We start from the raw sequence: 21,804 nt of genomic DNA, 5'->3' as shown, positions 1-21,804 counted from the left end.
ATGTAGTCTGGGGGCACTCTGCTGTTTGCATATTAATGTTAGGCAAAGCATTAAAAATCTATTTCAGTGTTTTTGTTCACAGCCTTTTGGCAGAGACAAAAACATCTTAGCATGCAGAGGAGGTGGAGGACTAGAGGATGCCCACGCAGGTATAAATGTGAAACACCATAAAACAGTTGTGAACCAGCCATGTGTCTTGGGATACAGACATCAGGGAGCAATGTTAAGCAGTTCATCATCCCTGCCCTCCAGTGCCTGATGTTTCTGATTTCTTCTTTATTGATTTCAACTAAAGAAAATATAGGGGAGTATAGAGGTGACCCATTTTGTTGACAGATACATGTGTTAGTCTTGTACTCCCAACAAATAGTTTAGACATCAGGAATAACAGCTCACAGGTGAGAGATAAGCACAACTTCCTGTGATTTCTAAACCTGGTGCATCAGCAGGCAGAAGCTGAAGATGCAGCCTCCTTTCCTAGCTTCAGTGGCTTATCTTTTATTCAACAGAATGAAAATTTAACAGGACATTGGAAAGTGTAAAGAAAAAAAACCAAAACAGAACAAAAAGCACTAAAAATACCCCAACTAATCAAACAGAAGGCACAACACACACAGCCCTCCTTAAACTACTGCAGGTATTGAACTTTCATTGCCTGGGGTATGTCGCCTGTGGCCAGTAGGGCAAGGGAGGTTATTTTGCCCCTGTACTCAGCACTGCTCAAGCCACACCTCGGGTACAGTGTCCAGTTCTGGGCTCCTCAGTTCAAGATAGATGTTGAGGTACTGGAACATGTCCAGAGAAAGGTGATGAAGCTGGTGAGGGGACTCAAGCACAGCCCTTTGAGGAGAGACTGAAGGAACGCAAGCACAGCCTGGAGAAGAGGAGGCTCAAGGCTGACCTCGTTGCTGTCAACAACTACCTGAAGGGAGGTTGTAGCCAACAGGTGTTGGTCTCCTCTCCCAGGCAATCAGCAAGAGAACAAGGGGACACAGTCTCAAGTTGTGCCAGGGGAGGTCTAGACTGGATGTTAGGAGGAAGATGTTGCCAGGGAGAGTGATTGGCATTGGAATGGGCTGCCCAGGGAGGTAGTGGAGTTGCTGTCCCTGGAGATGTTGAGCAAAGCCTGGCTGAGACACTTAGTGCCATGGTCTAGTGGATTGGACAGGGCTGGGTGCTAGGTTGGAGTGGATGAGCTTGGAAGTCTCTTCCAACCTGGTTGATTCTATAATTCTATGAAACCAGCAAACCCAAAGCAGCCTGCTACCCAACTCCTGCCCTCCCCTGAGCAAAACCAGCACCCAAAGCCCAGAAGCAGCAATCTAATCTAATTTTCAAGCCCCATAACACTTTGCTCCAGCCAGCACTTACATTTTACATGCTGGCGCGGGGCAGGATGGTTTGAATAGCAGCAGATGAAAACTCAACCTGTGACACTCATACACAGCATAGTTGCTGTGAATTTATTTCTTTGGCCTTTTAGTGTAAGCACACAATGCCCATTTTTAGAATGTCACACCTGGGTACACTGCTAGTGGAAAAAAAGATCGTTGGAAGGAGCTGTCTGAAGGAGCATCTATCCCTTCGCACAGTGCTCACTCAGTTCTCATAAACAGTGAACTCCCTCAGGTTTTGAAGAGCTAAAGTCAGAATTTTACATGAAACTTTTGCTCCTCCTGTTGGCTAAAGATCAATTGCTATATCCAAAATAAGATGGCATGAAGAAACTGCAGACAACTTCTTTTCAACACAGTTTTCTGTAGCTACCTTTCTTATTGAAACTCTATTTTGTATGCAAAAGCTGAATCAGCCTGATGAAATCAAAGTGCAGCTCCACACTTACTGCAAGAAATAGTTTCTTGGTTGAGACACTTGATGTTTGGGGTTCTTTTTCCAGAGTTAAATATTTGAAGATGTTTCAAGTACCTTTTAGAAAGCCAGATGAAAACCACAGAGCTGCCAGGAAGTGAACTTTTGGAAGCCTTGCTGTTTATCACATAATGCAAGAGCCTTCCCCCCGGTGTGATCTGGAGCAGTGGGATGCCCAAAATATCTTCAAACTAACCCTGGGTATGGATGAGAATAAAGACATGCAGTTGTTAGTGGGATTTTCTGCCCCAGACTCTATGGCTGTATCTGAATTAGTAAGAAATGAGACCTCAACATGCAAGATCATAGAATCAACCAGGTTGGAAGAGACTTTCAAGGTCATCCAGTCCAACCTAGCACCCAGGCCTAGCCAGTCAACTAGACCATGGCACTAAGTGCCTCAGCCAGTCCTTTCTTGAACACCTCCAGGGGTGGTGACTCCACCACCTCCCTGGGCAGCCCATTCCAATGCCAATCACTCACTCTGTGAAGAACTTCCTCCTAACATCCAGCCTACACCTCCCCTGGCACAACTTGAGACTGTGTCCCCTTGTTCTGTTGCTGGTTGCCTGGGAGAAGACACCAACCCCCTACCTGGCTACAACCTCCCTTCAGGTAGTTGTAGATAGCAATGAGGTCACCCCCTGCTGGTCTGCAGAGCTGATCAGATAGGGCAAAGAGGGTGATACACACACTGAGTCGTCTTGGAGGGTTTGGCTTCAGACTTGCTTAGTCTATTACCATGGACTGAAAGCCAGTTAGCAGCTGGAGCCTTTTGTTGCTTGACTTCAAATCTAAGGCCCTCTTCATAATGCAAACCAAGCATGGCAAATAGGAGCAATTTGGAGATGCACTTCAAAAGGGCACTCACTGTCCCTGGAGGTCTTCAAGAGAAGACTCAATGGGGCACTTAGTGCCATGGTCTAGTTGATTGGCTAGGGCTGGGTGCTAGGTTGGACTGGAAGGTCTCTTCCAACCTGCTTGATTCTATGATTCTACAATGAAATTTCCTATGTAGATGCACCCTTTGAGACCAAAGGAGAGCAATCAGGAAAAGAGCACTTGGATTTCACTTACAAACACTCAGAAGTGCCTTGAATCCTGTGGTTTTCCAAGGCATAGTTGTGGAACTTTCTCACTTTAAAAGACAGTCACTTTGATTGGGTCAGGGCTGGGTGCTCAGTTGGACTGGATGATCTTAGAGGTCTCTTCCAACCTGGTTGATTCTATGATTTTTATGTTAGTCTTTACAGGTGGCAACATTTAAAATATCCAAATCCTTCTAGTAAAAGAACGTGCAACTTAACATCCTGGTGTGTGTGAGCTGTGGTGCTAGTGTGAAGCTAGCTAGAATGTTTTGGTGAGAAGAACTAGATGACAGGCTGTGAAAGACAAACAAGGGTGATGTCTACTTCACTCACAGGTTTGCTGAGAGGTATAAGAACAAGAACACAAACGTAGATAAGGCACTTCTTCTGCTTGGGGGCTCTGGGCTGCATTTCTCTCTCTAGCCTTTCTGCTGTCTCTCTGATTAATCCACTTTGCTTCCTAACCCCCTGGCCGAACCTCCATTCTTCCTTGGGACTGGGGTAAGGTTGAGAGGGGTGAGAGAAGGTGAAAGGGCAGTGGGGAGCCCCTCCTGGGGACTCAGGTTTCTGGGAGGGCTGTTGTGTTTCTGTATTACCTTTTACCTTGTGTATTTCTGTCTATAACTGTATGTACTGTAAATTTTTGCTTGTATATTGTGCTAGCTGTAAATATCAGCTTCATTCAAATTTCCAGAGCTGGCTGAGTCTAGTCTGGGTGATTTCCAAAGTTGGGGGAGAGGCAGGTAACACCCAAACCATCACAGATGTGGAGAGTGAGCATAGCTGTGCCAAGTAAATGAATCTCGATTGTAGTTGTTTATGGCAACCTTATCCATGGGATGTGAGCACTTTGTGCTGCTAAGAGTAAAACCCCATTAAGTGAAAGTCTGGTTGAAAAGAAGCACACATGATGGTGAAAAGAAGCCCCCATGCTGCTGCATCTTTAATTTTCATTTGTATACTAAATGAAATGTGTTGGCATGAATAGAAATTTCATCTTCCAAACTCAAGTTCCAAATTTCATCCCCATCTAGTCCTGGAGTTAAATTTGGTCTGGGACTGTGTGGCAGCCTATGGTGAACTGGTGGAAGCTTCAAATTTAAGTGCTGGGAACTGTAAGAGAGTATCTCAGGCACAGCACTTTCAGGAGCCCACCACGGACCAGTCAAATCACACACTACACTTTCAGCAGCTCTTCAAACAAGCTACAAGTTAAAGACTTCTGACAATAAAGTTGATTACTTCTTTGTGGTCATTTGCATGAAAGAGTTGGTTTCTAATTTCTCATCATTTATACAGCCAAAACACAACATGCCACTTACCCAGCAGGGTCACAGTGGCAATATCCTTGACATGAATTCTACCCAGTGAATAAAATATCCCCATTCTTCTCATGCCTGCTTTGCTCTTTTGCTTCCTTTCTTCAGTGGGCATTCCTGGAATGAATGTGATTGCTGTTCTTGGAGTGCAGTCAGCCTTCTGGTGGAAAATATATGTGTTCCCTTAGTAAGTGAGAGCTGCATCTCTATGTTCAGACACTTTTCATCTCTATTCAAGGCAAGGTTGGATGTGGCACTTGGTGCCATGGTCTAGCCTTGGGCACTGTGGTAAAGGGTTGGACTTGATGATCTGTGAGGTCTCTTCCAACCTTGGTGATACTGTGATACTGTGATACATTTGTCATTTTACCTCTGAAGCCTGAGAAATGTTGCTCATTGTATTTTTGGGTACTACTGCAAATCAAAGCAACTTCTCTATGAAGAAGCTTTCAATTTGGCATTGACTGACAATGAACAGGAAAGAATGTATTTTTTTTAATCTAAGACATGAATAATTTAATACAGAAGCTATTAAATTATCATTTATACTTGTAATAAAGGGCCTTTTCCTCTCTTTTTTCCTTTCCTTGCAAGACTCCATACCTAGCTGCTAGAAAGCAGATGCCAAGCTATTATGGCTTGAAAATGGTGAACGAGAATCTCAGGAGTGCTCATCATTGCCATCCTTTCTCCTTACAGGCACTCTAGGAATCCCTGTGCAGTGATTTACCTGTGGAGCTGATGTTCTTCCTCATCTGTCATGGATTACACTTATCCTATTTTCTCACCCCACTTTATGCAAACCTCTAGTTTGCAGAGATAGTTTGAGATTCCTTCGTATACTTGCAGTCCTTTCCAGCTTCATGACGTACTTGGCTTTCTTCCAAGCCAAAGAATTCTCTGATTCAAAGTATACTCTTAGCTGAGTATTGCTGATGGAAATGATGGACAAAACCTAACCCAGGAGGATTTCTGCAGGGTAAGCCTCCTTTGTTTTTCACAATGATCTATGGAAAGCCAGGCATGGGCTGGCTTTCCCACCAGTTTTCCCACCTGTTGTTTTGCTGCTTTAGTTAGCCAGTGTGCTAGCCAAGTGCTAAGATGGGGTCATAACTTGCCCAAAGTCAGGGCTTAGCAGGGTTTGCTTCTTGTCTCTTAACTGCAGAAGATCCACTGGCCTCTTTGAAAAGGAAATTAAACTGGTTTGGGTTTTTTTTGGTGTTGATGTATCTACATTGTCTGCAGTTTTTCCTGTACTACTGTCAAGCTAGCTACAAGTAGGTGGATAATTTGTGGCAGAAACTTTAGTGGAACTGAAACTGATTGTCTAGCCAATATTTCTTCTTTTACTTTCATCTTTCTCCCTTCCCTTTCATTTTTTTTCCCCCAAACACAGAAACTTTGTCCTCCCATTTCCCATCTTATGGCAAAATCACAAGTCCTCAGAAAGCACTGTAGAGAACTCAGAAGTTGCCTTGGCCAATTCTTTAAGTATCCTAGAATAAAAGACGATCAAAGATGATCAGAGGGGTGGAGCACCTCTGCTATGAGGACAGGCTACAAGAGCTGGGGCTCTTCAGCCTGGAGAAGAGAAGGCTTCAACAAGACCTTTCAGTGGCCTTTCAGTATCTGAAAGAGACCTACAGGAAGGCTGGGGAGGGACTATTGACAAGGTTTTGTTATGACAGGATGAGAGGTAATAGGTTTAAACTGTCAGATTCAAACTAGCTGTTAGGAAAGGGTGAGGGTGGTGAGGCACTGGCACAGATTACCCAGGGAGGTTGTGGCTGCTCCTTGCCTGGAAGTGTTCAAGGCCAGGTTGGATGAGGCCTTGAGCAACCTGTTGTAGTGGGAGGTGTCCCTATCTATGGCAGAGGGGTTGGAACTGGATGATCCTTGAGGTCCCTTCCAACCTCAACCATTCTGTGATTCTAAAGCTGAGCACATTTCAGTAATCTGGGAACAAACTGCTTTTCAGTCAGCTTTCCACACTGTTTGCACACCACACTTCAAATTTCATTTCAACTAACTTTTTAGCATTTAACATTCAAAGATGCCACACTTTTTTGTATGGAAAAAGTCTGAGTCATTCCTTAGTGGATTCAGTTTTATAGCTATGGTATAACTATGGAAATGATCGATAAGAAGGAAATGATAAAAAGGAAGACACAAATAAGTTTTACTTCAAGAACTTGAGAGAATAGTACTAATAAGTAAGTGTTGCATTGGATGTAGCTGCAGGAAACTACTTAAAATAGGCAAAGGTATGCTCTTCATTGAATCAGTCAGGTTGGAAGAGACCTCCAAGATCATCCAGTCCAACCTAGCATCCAGCCCTAGCCAGTCAACTAGACCATGGCACTAAGTGCCTCATCCAGGCTTTGCTTGAACACCTCCAGGGATGGTGACTCCACCACCTCCCTGGGCAGCCCATTCCAATGGCAAATCTCTCTCTCTAGGGAGAACTTCCTCCTAACATCCAGCCTATACTTCCCCCAGCACAACTTGTTCTTTACTGGTTTTATTTAGTATTTAAACAGCAGCTTGGTGTTTGTAAGGTTTATCTGATCGTTAATGCATATCTTTTGACACCTGCAAGATACTTTAATGGAAAGCATCATTGATGCAACTGTTTCCTCAAGGTGTTAGAAGCCACAGAAGGGAGAAAATGATTAGTCATTGTGACAGAGTGAACACTTGGGAATGACTTTGCTGTGCATACCATTACAAAAATCAATGAGATTAATATAGAGGGGACAATAGTATTTACTGTAGAAGAACAAGAGAAAATAAGAGAATGCATTACTTAGGTTTTGCTCTATGACCTTGCACCAGCCCTTAAAGGTCTGTAATAAAGGTCATCTTTGCTGTTTGGCATGTCTTCTCTTCACAGTCTTCCTGCTCATCCACACCTCATGCAGCATGAGCCTTGCAGCTTAGGTTTAAAATCCCAAATCCATCTTCATAAATGGTTTTCAGAAAATGAAATTATTCTGTGCTATCTTGACCAGCCTGACTTGGCCACCTCAAGACTGTTGGTTGTACTTTGCATGACTCCAGGCATGTGGTTTTCCTTTTCAGTGTGAATGCATGACTTAACACATTGATAAACCTGACAAAGATGGGACTCCAAATCTCTATTCACTTTTCATCCTGCCTTGTGCATGGGAGGTTAAGATTTGGCAACCCCTTCCCAGAGGAGAGGCCATTAGATAATCTGATACATCTGTGGCTGGTGTTACTCTTGAATAAAACAGATCTATTACAGAGATGGGAAGATTAAATATCTTATTAAATATGGAGCCAGCCTCTTCTCAGGAATGCTCAGTTACAGGACAAGGGACAATGGGTGGGAGTTGAGGCAGAGGAAGTTTCCTGTAAACCTGGGGAGGAATTATTTCACTGTGAGGGTGACAGAGCACTGGAACAGGCTGCTCAGGGAGGTTGTGGAATCTCCCTCTCTGGAGATATTCAAGAACCACCTGGATGCATTCCAGTGTGATCTGCTCTAGCTAATCCTATTCTGGCAGAGGGGCTGGACCAAATGATCTTTTGAGGTCACTTCCCCTGGAAATCCCATTTTCCTTTCTTTTCAGAATGGCAACCTCCTGTTTTGGAGCTGTTGATTTTTTCCCTTCCACCAGTGTTTTTGCTACAGCATATGGAAAGAAGACTGTTCCAGGCCCTTCTCTCTCCCAAGTGGAGATGAACGCAAAAGCATTCCAAAGACACCACTCCTCATGACGAGTTCTGTACTGCTGTGAGTACTGCTCTATCCTGCTAACTTCTGTTTGTTTGTTGTGTTAAGAATTGAAGTATGAAGCTAAAAAAAGACAGACTGACAACACAAGGAGCTTAATGTCACTTACTAAAGCTACATCTTTAGCTGTAACTCATTTATTGTGTGTGTGTGTGCTGCTTTTGCTGTAGAGTGGGATTCACAGGAGAGATTCATACTATCACACCTGGAATTGAACATCATCTTGCCCATATTGTAAAAGTCAGCTGGTTTGTTTTAATAAGATGATGTGAATAAACCTCTGTGCTTGAACACAGACTTTTTGGTAGAACACAGTGTTCTCCAAGTTCCTGTAGAATTGAACCTTTGTGTCATCAGGAATTAGTAGCAGAACAGGGAGTTGCTGAATGGGCTGCCCAAGGAGGTCGTGGAGTTGCCATCCCTGGAAGTGTTCAAGCAAAGCCTGGATGAGGCACTTGGTGCCATGGTCTAGTTGACTGGCTAGGGCTGGGTGCTAGGTTGGACTGGATGATCTTGGAGGTCTCTTCCAACCTGGTTGATTCTATGATTCTTGGCAGGTGCGATCACTGTCTTTGGCCATAGGTTATACTATTGCAAATGGCAGCTTCTAGCTCTGTGATGGATCATGCAACAGTTCTTAAGTGTTTTGCAAACCATCATCTGCAACAGGACAGTTTCCTGCCACCAAGATTGTGTTTTAATTTCCAATCCTCTCACAAAATCAGAAGCCTGACTCTAGGTTGCAGGAAGATGCCTGTTCTTTTGTGGGGTCCAGCAGGACTATTGCCTGTGGTACCAACATGTTTCTGAGCAGAAGGCAGTGCTGCCTGCAATGCAATGAAAGGTAAAGAGTAATCACTTCTCTCTTACACTGCACTTGAAGCTAAGCAGTTAGCCAACAGGTCTTATTGGCCAGGGCTGGGTGATAGGTTGCACTGGATGATCTTGGAATTCTTTTCCAACCTGGTTGATTCTATGATTGGAGAGGGCTGGGTGATGGGTTGGACTGGATGATCTTGGAGGTCTCTTCCAACCTGGTTGATTCTATGATTTGCATGTCTGAATCCTGTCCTGAAACTTATATGGGCACTTTCTTTTACTTCCCTCTGCCTTTTCTTTAAAAAAATGCTGAAATTCCTTTGTGGATCTAGGTCAGCAGTAGAATGACAGTGCTGTAGATAGAAGAAAACATATACTGTCCAAATGTAGGAAGGATCTACATGATCTGGAAATATCTACATGATCTAGACACTGTGTGCAGATCTGGAGCACCCAACACAAGAAGGACATTGAATTGTTAGAGTGAGTTCAGAGGAGGGCCACAAAGATGCTCAGAGGGTTGGAGCAGCTCTGCTGTGAGGACAGGCTGCAAGAGTTGGGGCTCTGCAGCCTGGAGAAGAGAAGGCTTTGAGGAGAGCTTCTACTGGCCTTGCAGTATCTGAAGGGGGGCTACAGAAAGGCTGAGGATTATTGACAAGTTCTTATAATGACAAGACAAGGGACAATAGGTTAAACTGGCAGAGGGGAAATTGAAACTAGATGTTAAGAAAGGGTTCTTTGCAGTGAGGGTGGTGAGACACTGGCACAGGTTTCCCAGGGAGGTTGTGGAACACAGAATCACCCAATGTGATCAAAGATGACATTGGGTGATTCTGTGTTCCACAACCTCCCTGGAGGTGTTCAAGGCCAGGTTGGATGAGGCCTTGAGCAACCTGTTCTAGTGCAAGGTGTCCCTGCCTATGGCAGGGAGTTGGAACTGGATGATCTTTGAGGTCTTCTCTTCGCACCTAAACCATTCTGTGAACTGAAATGATATTTGTGAAACCATCATGGTCAGCAGAACCCAGCAGGGAATGCCTTTTACAACTACTTCACAAACTCCCAGAGCCAGCAGACCTCTGAAACCACGAAAAAGAAGTCTTGTAAAGTGACAAAGATACAAACTAAAATCTGAAACCTTCATAAATGGACTGTAGAACTTTGAAAGTCTAGATTTCTTTTCAGCCCCTAATGAGAGTTCATCTCATTAAAAATTAACACCTTTTTATTATACCTAATTTACTTATAAATCTCATTGCCACCCATTATCAACTTCCACAGACATCTCAATCAACCTTATGATTAAATCTCTTTTATTCAGGCTACTCTTTCGCCACTGATTTTAATTCTACCTTAATGACTTTTTTTCTTTCCTTGGAAAACTCATTCAACTTTGGATACTTTCTCCTTGTTTCATCTGTCACTATTTTCATGCCTTTAATTTGACTACTTTTGTAACTTCCAGCTGAGTTTTTTTGTTACATATATGCTGCGTTTGTCGGGGGGGAAAAAACTGCCTAACCATATAAACACTTTGGCATCCATCAATGTTGTTGGATTTGGGGGTTTGTTGGTGGTTTTGTTTGAACTTTTGTTGCAAGTCACCTGATTTAGCTCAGGTGTTGCAGAACCCTGATTAGCTTGCTGCAGGAAACATGGTCAAGGCCCACATACATCCATGTGATCAAAGGCAATACCACATGGACTCCCGACAATTCAATGTGAATTGTGCCAGAGACCTTTATTGATCAATTTGGCTCTCAATGTATCCCTCAGGGAATAAGGTACATGCCTATACATTGGCATAATTAGTCAAGGACAACTCAGTCCATCAGCATAAACGTCACCTTGTTTTCCTCATTAACGAGGTGTCCATTATCTGTCCTTTCTGAGATAAGGTAGCCAGCAGCTGGTGGGAACCAAGGTCAGCATCCACTTGTTATTATCCTTCTTCACTCCATTCCCACATCCTTCTGTGCTTTGCATTCCCACAGATTTTTGGGGTTGATTTGGGTTTTTTGTTTTAAATTATCTTGCTTCTCACAGGAGTTTAAATGCAAATAAAGAGAGATGCATTTTACATCTCACTTCCCCACTTCCCTGTTTTTGCTAAGAAAATAGAGTTCTAATCGTGACTGAGTAACCTCTGAACATCAGCCTTGCCAAGTGACAGGGTGATAACCCTGAGCAGGTGCTGGAAGGCTGCTACAAAGTCTTCCTGGAGCCTTCTCTTCTCCAGGCTGAACAACCTCAACTCTCTCAGCCTGTCCTGACAGGGGAGGTGCTCCAGGAGATTATCCACGAGGCTCTCTGGGGTGCCTGAAGCAGGTCCATATTTTCCTTTGTGCTGCTGGCCTCAGAGCTGAACAGGCTATTCCAGACAGGGCCAGAATCACCTTCCTTGATCTGCTGGCCATACTTCTCTTCCTGCAGCCAAGGATGCAACTGGTGCTATGGGCTGCAGGCATGCATTGCTAGTTCATATTCTAGTTGTCATTCACCATTTAACAAGGCCAAGTGCAGGGGTCTACACTTTGGCCACAACAACCCCAAGCAGCACTACAGGCTGGGGACAGAGTGGCTGGAGAGCAGCCAGGAAGAAAGGGACCTGGGGGTACTGGTAGAGAGTAGCTGAAGATGAGCCAGCAGTGTGCCCAGGTGGGCAGCAGAGTCAATGGCATCCTGGCCTGCATCAGGAACAGTGTGGCGAATAGGACAAGGGAGGTTATTCTGCCCCTGTACTCAGCACTGGTCAGGCCACAGCTTGAGTGCTGTGTCCAGTTCTGGGCCCCTCAGTTCAAGAGAGATGTTGAGATACTGGAAAGTGTCTAGAGAAGGGAGATGAAGCTGTTGAGGGGCCTGGAACACAGCCCTGTGAGGAGAGGCTGAGGGAGCTGGGGGTGTTTAGCCTGGAGAAGAGGAGGCTCAGGGAGGACCTCATTACTGTCTACAACTACCTGAAGGGAGGCTGTAGCCAGGTGGGAGTTGGTCTCTTCTGTCAGGTAACCAGCAACAGAAGCAGGGGACACAGACTTAAGCAGTGCTGGGAAAGGTCTAGGCTGGATGTTAGGAGGAAGTTGTTGGCAGAGAGAGTGATTGGCATTGGAATGGGCTGCCCAGGGAGGTGGTGGAGTCACAGTTGCTGGAGGTGTTCAAGAAAAGCCTGGATGAGGCACTTGGTGCCATGGTCTAATTGACTGGGTAGGGCTGGGTGCTAGGTTGGACTGGATGATCTTGGAGGTCTCTTCTAACCTGGTTGTTTCTATTACTTTATTCCTGCAGCCAAGGATGCAGCTGGTGTTACAGACTGCAGGCATGCATTGCTGGCTCATATTCTTGTTGTCATTCACTAATTTGTTTTCTTGGGGAGTAATCTGTAGCATATTTTGAGGGTTGTACAAGACAAAACCTGAGCAGGGCAGCTCCAAAACAGTGCACGTTCAGGAGCATTATGGATTTACACAAAAGACAGCTCCCTGAGAGCCCTGGTTGCCAATCAAAGCAAGCAAGCTATTAGGCCACTGTGTTGGGATACATTGATTGATAGGACAGAACATCATTGGTTTGCCTTCAAATCCCTGCAAGCTCAGGAACAAGAAACCAAAGTATTTCAGAAATGGTTTCTAATCTTCTAACAAAACACACAGTAGATTTGCCAATCACATTCTACTGGGAATGCACATTCTAACACGCTTAAAATAGTGTTCAAATAGATACTTTTGGAGGAGAAATGAGGTGTCATAATTTAGAGATCTTATCCTGAGGCAATTATGCAGTTTTTAATTTGATAATGGCATATTCTGTCTCCAGTATGCATTGATAATACAGGGTGGTATAGAATCAAATAAATAAGTAAAAGAAGGCAAACTCAGTTGTGTTCAGAATAAAGCTATGACATTGGCATTAAATAAGTTCACTGTGAGGTTCTAATCATATAATTGGTACTTATTCAGAAGCATAATTCTTGGGGGTGGCTTCATTGTATGCATTATCACCAGTTAGAGACTTCTTAATGCTTTTAACAGCCTGATTCAAAATGCTAAATTGGACTACAGATGTCAGAATTTGCTCCTAAATCAACCTGCACTTTATTTTTTTTTTCCCTTTAGACATTTCTGAACTTAATTCCAGTTTTAACCCTTGTTTTGAAAGCCTTCTGCCCTCTGAAGTTATCTGTCAGCAAAACTAGCTGAACATATTCATGCAATCGAAATACACTCATCTGAAGGCAGTTTATTAAACTGCTGTCACTCACAAACTGTTTGAGGCTGGTCTGACTAATAATGCTTTTCTTGCCATGCATACTGTGATGTGTGTATGTCTTGATTTGCCACTTCAGGAATTGGCTAATAACTGCTCAGGTCCTTTAAAAAACATCACTGGCAGAACTTTAAAAGTTAGCAGGTAACAGAAAATTAGCATCAAATGCATCCCAATGGCCACACAAAGAGTGATTAACACTTTGCTGTGGACTATGAAAAAAGCTGTCTGATAGGGCTGCCATTAGCTCTTCCAAGCAGAGAATCTCTGTGAGCCCCAGTTAAATATCCATTTACTTTTTGAACTTTGAAATAAATTATCATTTACCCTGCGAGACATCCTTGACAAACACCAACTGCTTTAAAACATTGCAGAATGGCATTTATCAAGCAGTTAGCAGACAGTTATCTGTGATGCTAACTGTTGCAAGAGGAAAGGCAAAGGTGCAGTTTGGTGACGGGAGGTAATCATAGAATCAACCAGGTTGGAAGAGACCTCCAAGATCATCCAGTCCAACCTATCACCCAGCCCTAGCCAGTCAACTAGACCATGGCACTAAGTGCCTCAGCCAGGCTTTGCTTCAACACCTCCAGGGATGGTGACTCCACCACCTCCCTGGGGAGCCCATTCTAATGCCAGTCACTCTCTCTGCCAACAACTTCCTCCTAACATCCAGCCTAGACCTCCCCTGGCACAACTTGAGACTGTGTCCCCTTGTTCTGTTGCTGGTTGCCTGGAAGAAGAGACCAACCCCCACCTGGCTACAGCCTCCCTTCAGGTAGTTGTAGACAGCAATGAGGTTGCCCCTGAGCCTCTTCTTCTCCAGGCCATTCAACCCCCAGCTCCCTCATTCCCTCCTCACAGGGCTGTGTTCCATGCCTCTCACCAGCTTCATTGCCCTCCAGTCATCTTCATGGCCCTTTCCTGGACTCACTCCAACTGTTCCATGTCCTTCTTGTGCTGGAGGCTGCAGAACTGTACACAGTACTCCAGGTAGAGAGCCAGGCGGGAGTTGGTCTCTTCTGCCAGGCAACCAGTAACAGAAGAAGGGGACACAGTCTCAAGTTGTGCCTGGGAAGGTCTAGGCTGGATGTTAGGAGGAAGTTGTTGGCAGAGAGAGTGATTGGCATTGGAATGGGCTGCCCAGGGAGGTGGTGGAGTCACCAGCCCTGGAGGTGTTCAAGCAAAGCCTGGCTGAGGCACTTAGTGTTGTAGTCTAGTTGACTGGCTAGGGCTGGGTGCTAGGTTGGACTGGATGATCTTGGAGGTCTCTTCCAACCTGGTTGATTCTATGATTCTAAGAAACATAGCCAATTTAATATTCATACATACACAGAGAACTAAACATGGTGAAGGACTGTGGGGAAGAATCTGCAGTTCTGAAAATGAGTTTCTTTTAGAAACCAGTTCCAGTAAAATACAGGGTTAAGTTTATCCCTATGGATACCTGGAAGACTACCTCTGAATCTGGAATTGGCATTTCCATTGACAAGCAGAAGAGGCTGGGCAGTGTGCAGAATGCCCTAGAGATTCTGGGCTTGTTCAAAACCAGCTTAATGCTTAATCTGTATATCCTGTGTTCTGTGTGCACAAAGTCAGCCTTGTTTTAATTTAAGCTGTTATTTTTCTAACTATCTGACAACCCACATAAATTCACAACTGCTTTTATGGTGCTTTTCCATTATTTTTTTGTTGCTTGCTAATTACTTTTCTTGCCCAATTTCATTTGCAGTTTGAATAAATAAACTGTTTGGTTCTGCCTTCAGGTTATTGTAGGAATAGTCAATATGCAGCTATAATAAAATCATAAATTTCTTTGAACAGGCAATTTCGAGCATATCCTTCCACAGGGTTTTAAAGTTCTATTATTGTGGGAACAACTTGCTTGGGAGCTGCAAAGTTTCAGTGCTAATTTCTGAAGTTTGGAAGAAATGAAATCCATCCATATCTCTGCACAGAGTACAAGTAGTTAAATATATTTGTGACATTTTAGGTGAAAGTGACTCGGCTGGGTCTTGGAATGCAGAGCACTGAACAATTGTATCCCTTCTTGAACTAAATCTTGGAAAATCTTAAGCCTTGATCGATTTGCTGGGAGGAATCAAGCTACAATTGCATGAGGTTTAGTAAGGCCAAGTGCTGGGTCATGCACTTTGGCCACAACAACCCCCAGCAGCCCTACAGGCTGGAGGAGGAGTAGCTGGAAAGCTGCCTGGTGGAAAAGGATCTGGGGATGTTGGTGGGCAGCTGGCTGAACAGGAGCCAGCAGTGTGCCCAGGTGGCCAAGAAAGCCAACAGCATCCTGGCCTGTGTCAGAAATGGTGTGACCAGCAGGAGTAGGGAGGTGATCATGCCCCTGTACTCAGCACTGGTGAGACCACACCTTGAGTGCTGTGTCCAGTTTTGGTCACCACAGTACAGGAGGGACATTGAGGCGCTGGAGCAGGTGCAGAGAAGGGCAATGAGGCTGGAGAGAGGTCTGGCAAACATGGCCTATGAGGAGTGGCTGAGGGAGCTAGGCATGTTTAGTCTGGAGAAGAGGAGGCTGAGAGGGGACCTTATTGGCCTCTACAACTACCTAAAAGGAGGTTGTAGTGAGGCTGGAGCTGGTCTCTTCTCTCCAATTACTAACAATAGGACAAGAGGAAATGGCCTTAAGCTGCATCAGGGGAGGCTTAGGTTGGATGTTGAGAGGAAGTTCTTTCCTGAGCAGGTGGGCAGGCACTGGAACAGGCTGCCCAGGGAGGTGGTGGAGTCATCCTTGGAAGTGTTTCAAAGGAGAGTGGATGTGGCACTTGAGGCTGTGTTCTAGTGATGCTGGGATGAAGGTTGGACTGGGTGATCCTGGTGGTTCTTTCCAACCACAGTGATTCATAGTGATTAGATGTTGTGCTGAGGGATTTGGTTTGGTTAAAGTGTTGTCAGTGTGAAACTAATGATTGGACTCCATGATCATGAAGGTCTTTTCCAAGCTAAGAAATTCTGTGATTCCATAGAGTTTTAATACATAAGGAAGATTTCCCTTAATTTATCCTGAGTAACATTATATACAAACTAAATACATCCTTTCCATGATGCTGCTTTTTCTAGTGCTGCTCTAGCTAAATGTATAAAATGGCATTACTTCTTTTCCCTCTGCTCAACTTCAAACCACCTGAGATTATCTTTATTATCTTTATTACTTGGATGGAATTTGTCCCCAGGCATGCCTAAAGTTCTGTGAAGAACATGAGAATCGCTAACTCCCAGCAAAATATCTCAGAAATTGCATATTAACATTAAGGGCAGACAGATTTATTTAGAAGTAGGACTCATTTTCCACTTCCATGCAGCAGCCAAGTTAGGTCCTGCTGAGTATGGAGGCTGTAAAGGTAGTGCAGTGGTGGTTTAACAACTTGGCTTTCTTGGTTATTCTATTAGCAATGCATAAAATAGCTTTGTTTCCTACCATAGGTCAGTTACCTCGCTGTCCTGGCATGCTTCTTTCCCTTGTACTGCATCATTTCTAATGATTTCTATCCTTTCTGGTGTACTTTATCATTTAGTAGGATTTCTGTCCTTTCTCATGTTCTTTATCATTTATTATGATTTTTGTCCTTTCTGATGGCTGCTAACCTGAGTATTTCAGATGTGGTGGGCCTTTCTTCTGATATAACCTGATATGCTCCTGACTAGCAATGGATGTGCTGGAGGGTGTCCAGAGAAGGGCAACGAGGATGCTCAGAGGGCTGGAGCAGCTCTGCTATGAGGGCAGACTGAAAGAGAGAGTTGGGGCTGCTCAGTCTGGAGAAGAGGAGGCTCTGAGGTTTCCTTCTTGTGGCCTTCCAGTGTGTGAAGGGGGCCTACAAAACAGATGAGGAGGGACTTTTTAGGCTATCAGGTAGTGAAGTGACTAGGGGGAATGGAGCAAAGATGCAAAGATGGAGATGGGTAGGCTGAGACTGGACATGAGGAGGAAGTTGTTCAGCATCAGATTGGTGAGAGTCTGGAATGGGTTGCCCAGGGAGGTGGTTGAGGCCTCATCCCTGGAGGTGTTTAAGGCCAGGCTGGATGAGGCTGTGGCCAACCTGATCTAGGGTAAGGAATCCCTGCCCATGGCAGGGCGGTTGGAACTGGATGATCCTTCCAACCCTGACCTATTCTATGATTCTATGTGCTCCATTTCCACAAATGCTTTGCTCCCTTTCCATATCCCTCAAGGGTTTGCAGTTAGATCATCAAAAAGAAAACGACAGCACCAAGTAGCTTTGCACACATAAGCTTGAAAATAATAAGGCATCCATTTAATTTTGTCTAGTATTTATATCAACACAAAAGCATTTGCATTTGTACCACAAAACTATGGGCACAGATTAGCCATGATTTGCTATATCAGAGCACCAAGAGCACTATAAATGCTAAGACTTACTTAGGTATATCTAAATAGTCATGGAGATAATTGCTTTTTAGCTCCCACACAGCTATTAAATATTCTTTACAGGTCAGTTTCCTAAGCCATGTATATTACTACATTGTGAAAGGGCAGTTTGTGGGAGTTGTGAATAACAGAAATACACAAAAGACCTTGTAATACATAATTGTTAATAAGCCACTAGTGGCTGCTGCCTAAAATGAGGCTACTGACTGAAAATGAGGATGTCTCATGAAGAGCAGTGCACATCTGGTGAGTGTTCTGTGGATGGACCATGACCTTGGTCACTAGACTGGAAAAAAAGATCATGGTGGCAAATAGATTATTTCAGCTTGCTTAGCCTACATTGGTGGCAGTGGATGAGGTGATGTCAGGCCACAGCTTGAGTTCATTGACTGAAGTTTCCCTCTGTCCTACTGCTTCCTCAAAATAGCAGAGGTCTCGTAGGATCTTTGGCTGCGGCAGCTAGAGATTTCTAACCAGTGTTGTGTGCTGCCTGTGCGCTATGTGAACTCTGGGAATTAGTCTAGGAATGGACCTTCATGCATTGGCAGACACTCAGCTAATGGGTGCTTAATCAAGTTGGGAGGGGGTTTTGAGGTCAGGCTCATGTGTAGACTTTATATGCAGGCAGAACATTGCTTTTGCGTCTGTAAGGCAGAGACTCAAACTGCTGTTTCTTGTGATTCAGTGGAAGACATGTCAAACAGCCAGCCTCCTGCAGTACCATGTGCCAGAGCTCTTGCAGCCTGAAAGCTCCAACTGGTGAGTGGCCTGCAATGTCATCTGAGTCCTAGCCTTGAGAACACTGATGTTTTCTGCACTGCAGGTCTAGTCTAGAGCTTAAAAATAACACTGACAAGAAATAAAGGGTATTTCGGGTAAGAGAGTTTACAGAGCTATGAGGGAAGGAGGCAGTGGGAGTGGGCTAACACTTGCACCTGGGATCAGGTTCCAGGCCACCTCCCAGAAGGAGCCACAGGGACAAGGGTTCAGGTTCCAGACCGCCTCTCAATCTCCTAGTGGCTCAACCTGTAACAGCCATTGCCTCTGGAATGATGGAAGGGTGTAAAATGTGTAGTAGCCCTTTAAACCTCTTAAGATCAGAGAGGAAAGCAGGAAGGTGAACAGCCTGCAGCATGCTGCTTTGCTGCTGTCACATTCCATATCTGGAGGCTGCAAATCCTTGTGGTTGTCCCTGTGAGTGCAAACCACAGCATCTGGCCTGGTTAATGTGCTCAGAATGTATCATGTCTAGGCTTTAAGCAAGGGACTACCTGGTCACTGAAGGATGCAGCTAGATTTCATAGAATAGAATCATAGAATAAAATCAACCAGCTTGGAAGAGACCTCCAAAATCATCCAGTCCAACCTATCAACCAGCCCTAGCCAGTCAACTAGACCATGGCACTAAGTGCCTCAGCCAGGCTTGGCTTGAATGTCTCCAGGGACGGTGACTCCACCACCTCCCTGGGCAGCCCATTCCAATGCCAATCACTCTCTCTGGCAACAACTTCCTCCTAACATCCAGCCTAGACCTCTCCTGGCACAACTTGAGACTGTGTCCCCTTGTTCTGTTGCTGCTTGCCTGGGAGAGGAGACCAACCCCACCTGGCTACAGCCTCCCTTCAGGTAGTTGTAGACAGCAATGAGCTCTGCCCTGAGCCTCCTCTTCTCCAGGCTGCACACCCCCAGCTCCCTCAGCCTCTACTCATAGGTTTTGTGTTCCAGGCCCCTCAACAGCTTTATTGCCCTTCTCTGGACACCTTCCAGTACCTCAACATCTCTCTTGAATTGAGAGGCCCAGAACTGGACACAGCAGTCAAGCTGTGGCCTGACCAGTGCTGAGCTTAGGGGCAGAATAACCTCCCTTGCCCTACTGGCCACACTGCTCCTGATTGTTGGGCACTGATCTTCATCTTGCTAAGCAGCAGCAAGTAGGATTTAGTAATAATCAGCTTTGGGTCAGTCTGTCATTGGCGAGTGATGTCCGTGTGGTGAATAGTCCTAAGGGGCATGCAATGGGCTTGAGCATGTCCTGCCTCATGCACCTGCCTGCCTGCACTGCAGCCAGAGGCGGGAAAACAGCACAAAGGAGCCCAGGCAGCCCAGGCCGGTTTGATCCGGTCGCCTGAGAGGGGTCCGTGGGGCCTGCGCCCCTGTGCCGTGCCAGGCCTGTGCGCCCCCCGGTTTTGGGAGACAACACCTGTGGGTTCTGCCATCTTTGGCTCTGTTTGGGTGACTGCCAGAGGTGATTGGAGATTGTGTGGCCAAGGAGACCTTTAGCCTCGGCCATTGTCCTGTAGAGGGGGTGAACAGGGGAGTAAGCTGCTTGCCTGATCCTTCCTCCCTCCCTCACCTGCTGCTCGCCTGCCCACGGCCTCAGCCACCTCAAACCACCTCAAGCTGCCTCAAGCCGCCTCGGGCAGCAGCTGATTCCACTTTGCAGCCCACATGGAATTCGCCACAGGACTTGTGCTGGATATTTCCCTGGGCCACAGCCGCCAGGAGCAGTGTTCTGAGCTCTGTGTTCAAGCTGCTGAAGGGCTTTAGGCACCCTCACAAGCGGCGAATGAAGCCTCCAGACTCACAGTATCACAGTATCACCAAGGTTGGAAGAGACCTCACAGATCACCAAGTCCAACCTGTCACCATAGAGCTCAAGGCTAGACCATGGCACCAGGTGCCACGTCCAATCCTGCCTTGAACAGCCCCAGGGACGGCGACTCCACCACCTCCCCGGGCAGCCCATTCCAGTGTCCAATGACTCTCTCAGTGAAGAACTTTCTCCTCACCTCAAGCCTAAATCTCCCCTGGTGCAGCCTGAGGCTGTGTCCTCTCGTTCTGGTGCTGGCCACCTGAGAGAAGAGAGCAACCTCCTCCTGGCCACAACCACCCCTCAGGTAGTTGCAGACAGCAATAAGGTCACCCCTGAGCCTCCTCTTCTCCAGGCTAACCAATCCCAGCTCCCTCAGCCTCTCCTCATAGGGCTGTGCTCAAGGCCTCTCCCCAGCCTCGTCGCCCTTCTCTGGACACGCTCAAGCATCTCAATGTCCCTCCTAAACTGGGGGCCCCAGAACTGAACACAGTACTCAAGGTGTGGTCTGACCAGTGCAGAGTACAGGGGCAGAATGACCTCCCTGCTCCTGCTGACCACACCTCCCTTAAAGGCACTTTCTGAAACCTCTCCATTGTGTAGAGACGTTCTGTGACATGGTTCTGCTAACCACATCCAAGAGCTTGTGTGGAGAGTTGTGAGTTTGGGGGAATTATTAATTGTTTAATAACTTTTAAATAGGCCTCATTGCATTTTACCCCAAACTCAGGTTGCAACTGGTCCCCTTCATAACAGTCAGGTAAAGTATTTCTCTGCATTACATTATCTCATGTGAAATAGAACACTTGTTTGTGTTGGAGATACTTGTTTCCATTATCAAATGCTTTCTGATAGGGGTAAAATATCTAGTCTTTTAAAGACAATGTTTATTCAGTGCAGAGCAACCAATATAGTCAAACACTGTAACCAGTCTAGACCGCTAGAAAGCAATTACTTAGTAATGAACTCAGAGAGGAACTTCTATTCCAAAATTTACTGCAGGTTCTTGAGTAAAGCTGGTCATTATAAGTCTAAAATGGCTTAATTGTGGGAACAGAGTTTTGTCTCTGCTTCAGTTTGTGCAGAACTGAAGAGCAGTAGATTGCTGAGCAAAGGTTGGAGAACAAATTGTCAGCTCTATGGAAAAAAATGGTTCAATTCAGTGACGTTTTTCTGCTTAACTCAAACCTTTTCCCATAAGAATCTCTCTGGTTGTGCTGGGGGAGGTCTAGGCTGGATGTTAGGAGGAAGTTGTTGCCAGAGAGAGTAATTGGCATTGGAATGGGCTGCCCAGGGAGGTGGTGGAGTCGCCAGCCCTGGAGATGTTCAAGCAAAGCCTGGATGAGGCACTTAGTGCCATGGTCTGGTTGACTGGCTAGGGCTGGGTGCTAGGTTGGCCTGGATGATCTTGGAGGCCTCTTCCAACCTGCTTGATTCTGTGATTCTATGATATGATTCTCTGCATAGGTCCATCCATCTTTGGAAAACCCTGAGTTCCTATTAGAACATATTTATTGTTTTAACACCCCCCCCCCAGTAAGAGAACAATAACTTCTATTTAAAAGGAGTCCTCATGAGGAATGAAATGAGGACTCTATTTAAAAGGAGTCCTCATTTCATTCCTTATGAGAATACTTAGCTGGTTTATTAATTTTTTGTTAAAGTCAGCCTGCTTTCTGAAC

At 45.3% G+C, this 21,804-nt stretch overlaps 1 long non-coding RNA gene across 1 annotated transcript in view; it reads left to right on the top strand.

Annotated features, from left to right (window-relative positions):
* The window catches only part of LOC135177830 (uncharacterized), a 127,818-nt gene extending 119,538 nt beyond the window's left edge, over positions 1-8,280 (top strand). The window contains exons 4-5 of the long non-coding RNA XR_010303178.1: positions 4,976-5,255; positions 7,873-8,280. This is a non-coding gene — a long non-coding RNA (uncharacterized LOC135177830). The remainder of the gene's footprint in view (positions 1-4,975; positions 5,256-7,872) is intronic.
* Positions 8,281-21,804: the final 13,524 nt, after the last annotated feature.

Source organism: Pogoniulus pusillus, chromosome 8 (genome assembly GCF_015220805.1).
Source record: "Pogoniulus pusillus isolate bPogPus1 chromosome 8, bPogPus1.pri, whole genome shotgun sequence".
NCBI lineage: Eukaryota > Metazoa > Chordata > Aves > Piciformes > Lybiidae > Pogoniulus > Pogoniulus pusillus.
Note: the sequence above shows the minus strand (reverse complement) of the source record. Positions and strands in the feature narration are given on the sequence as shown.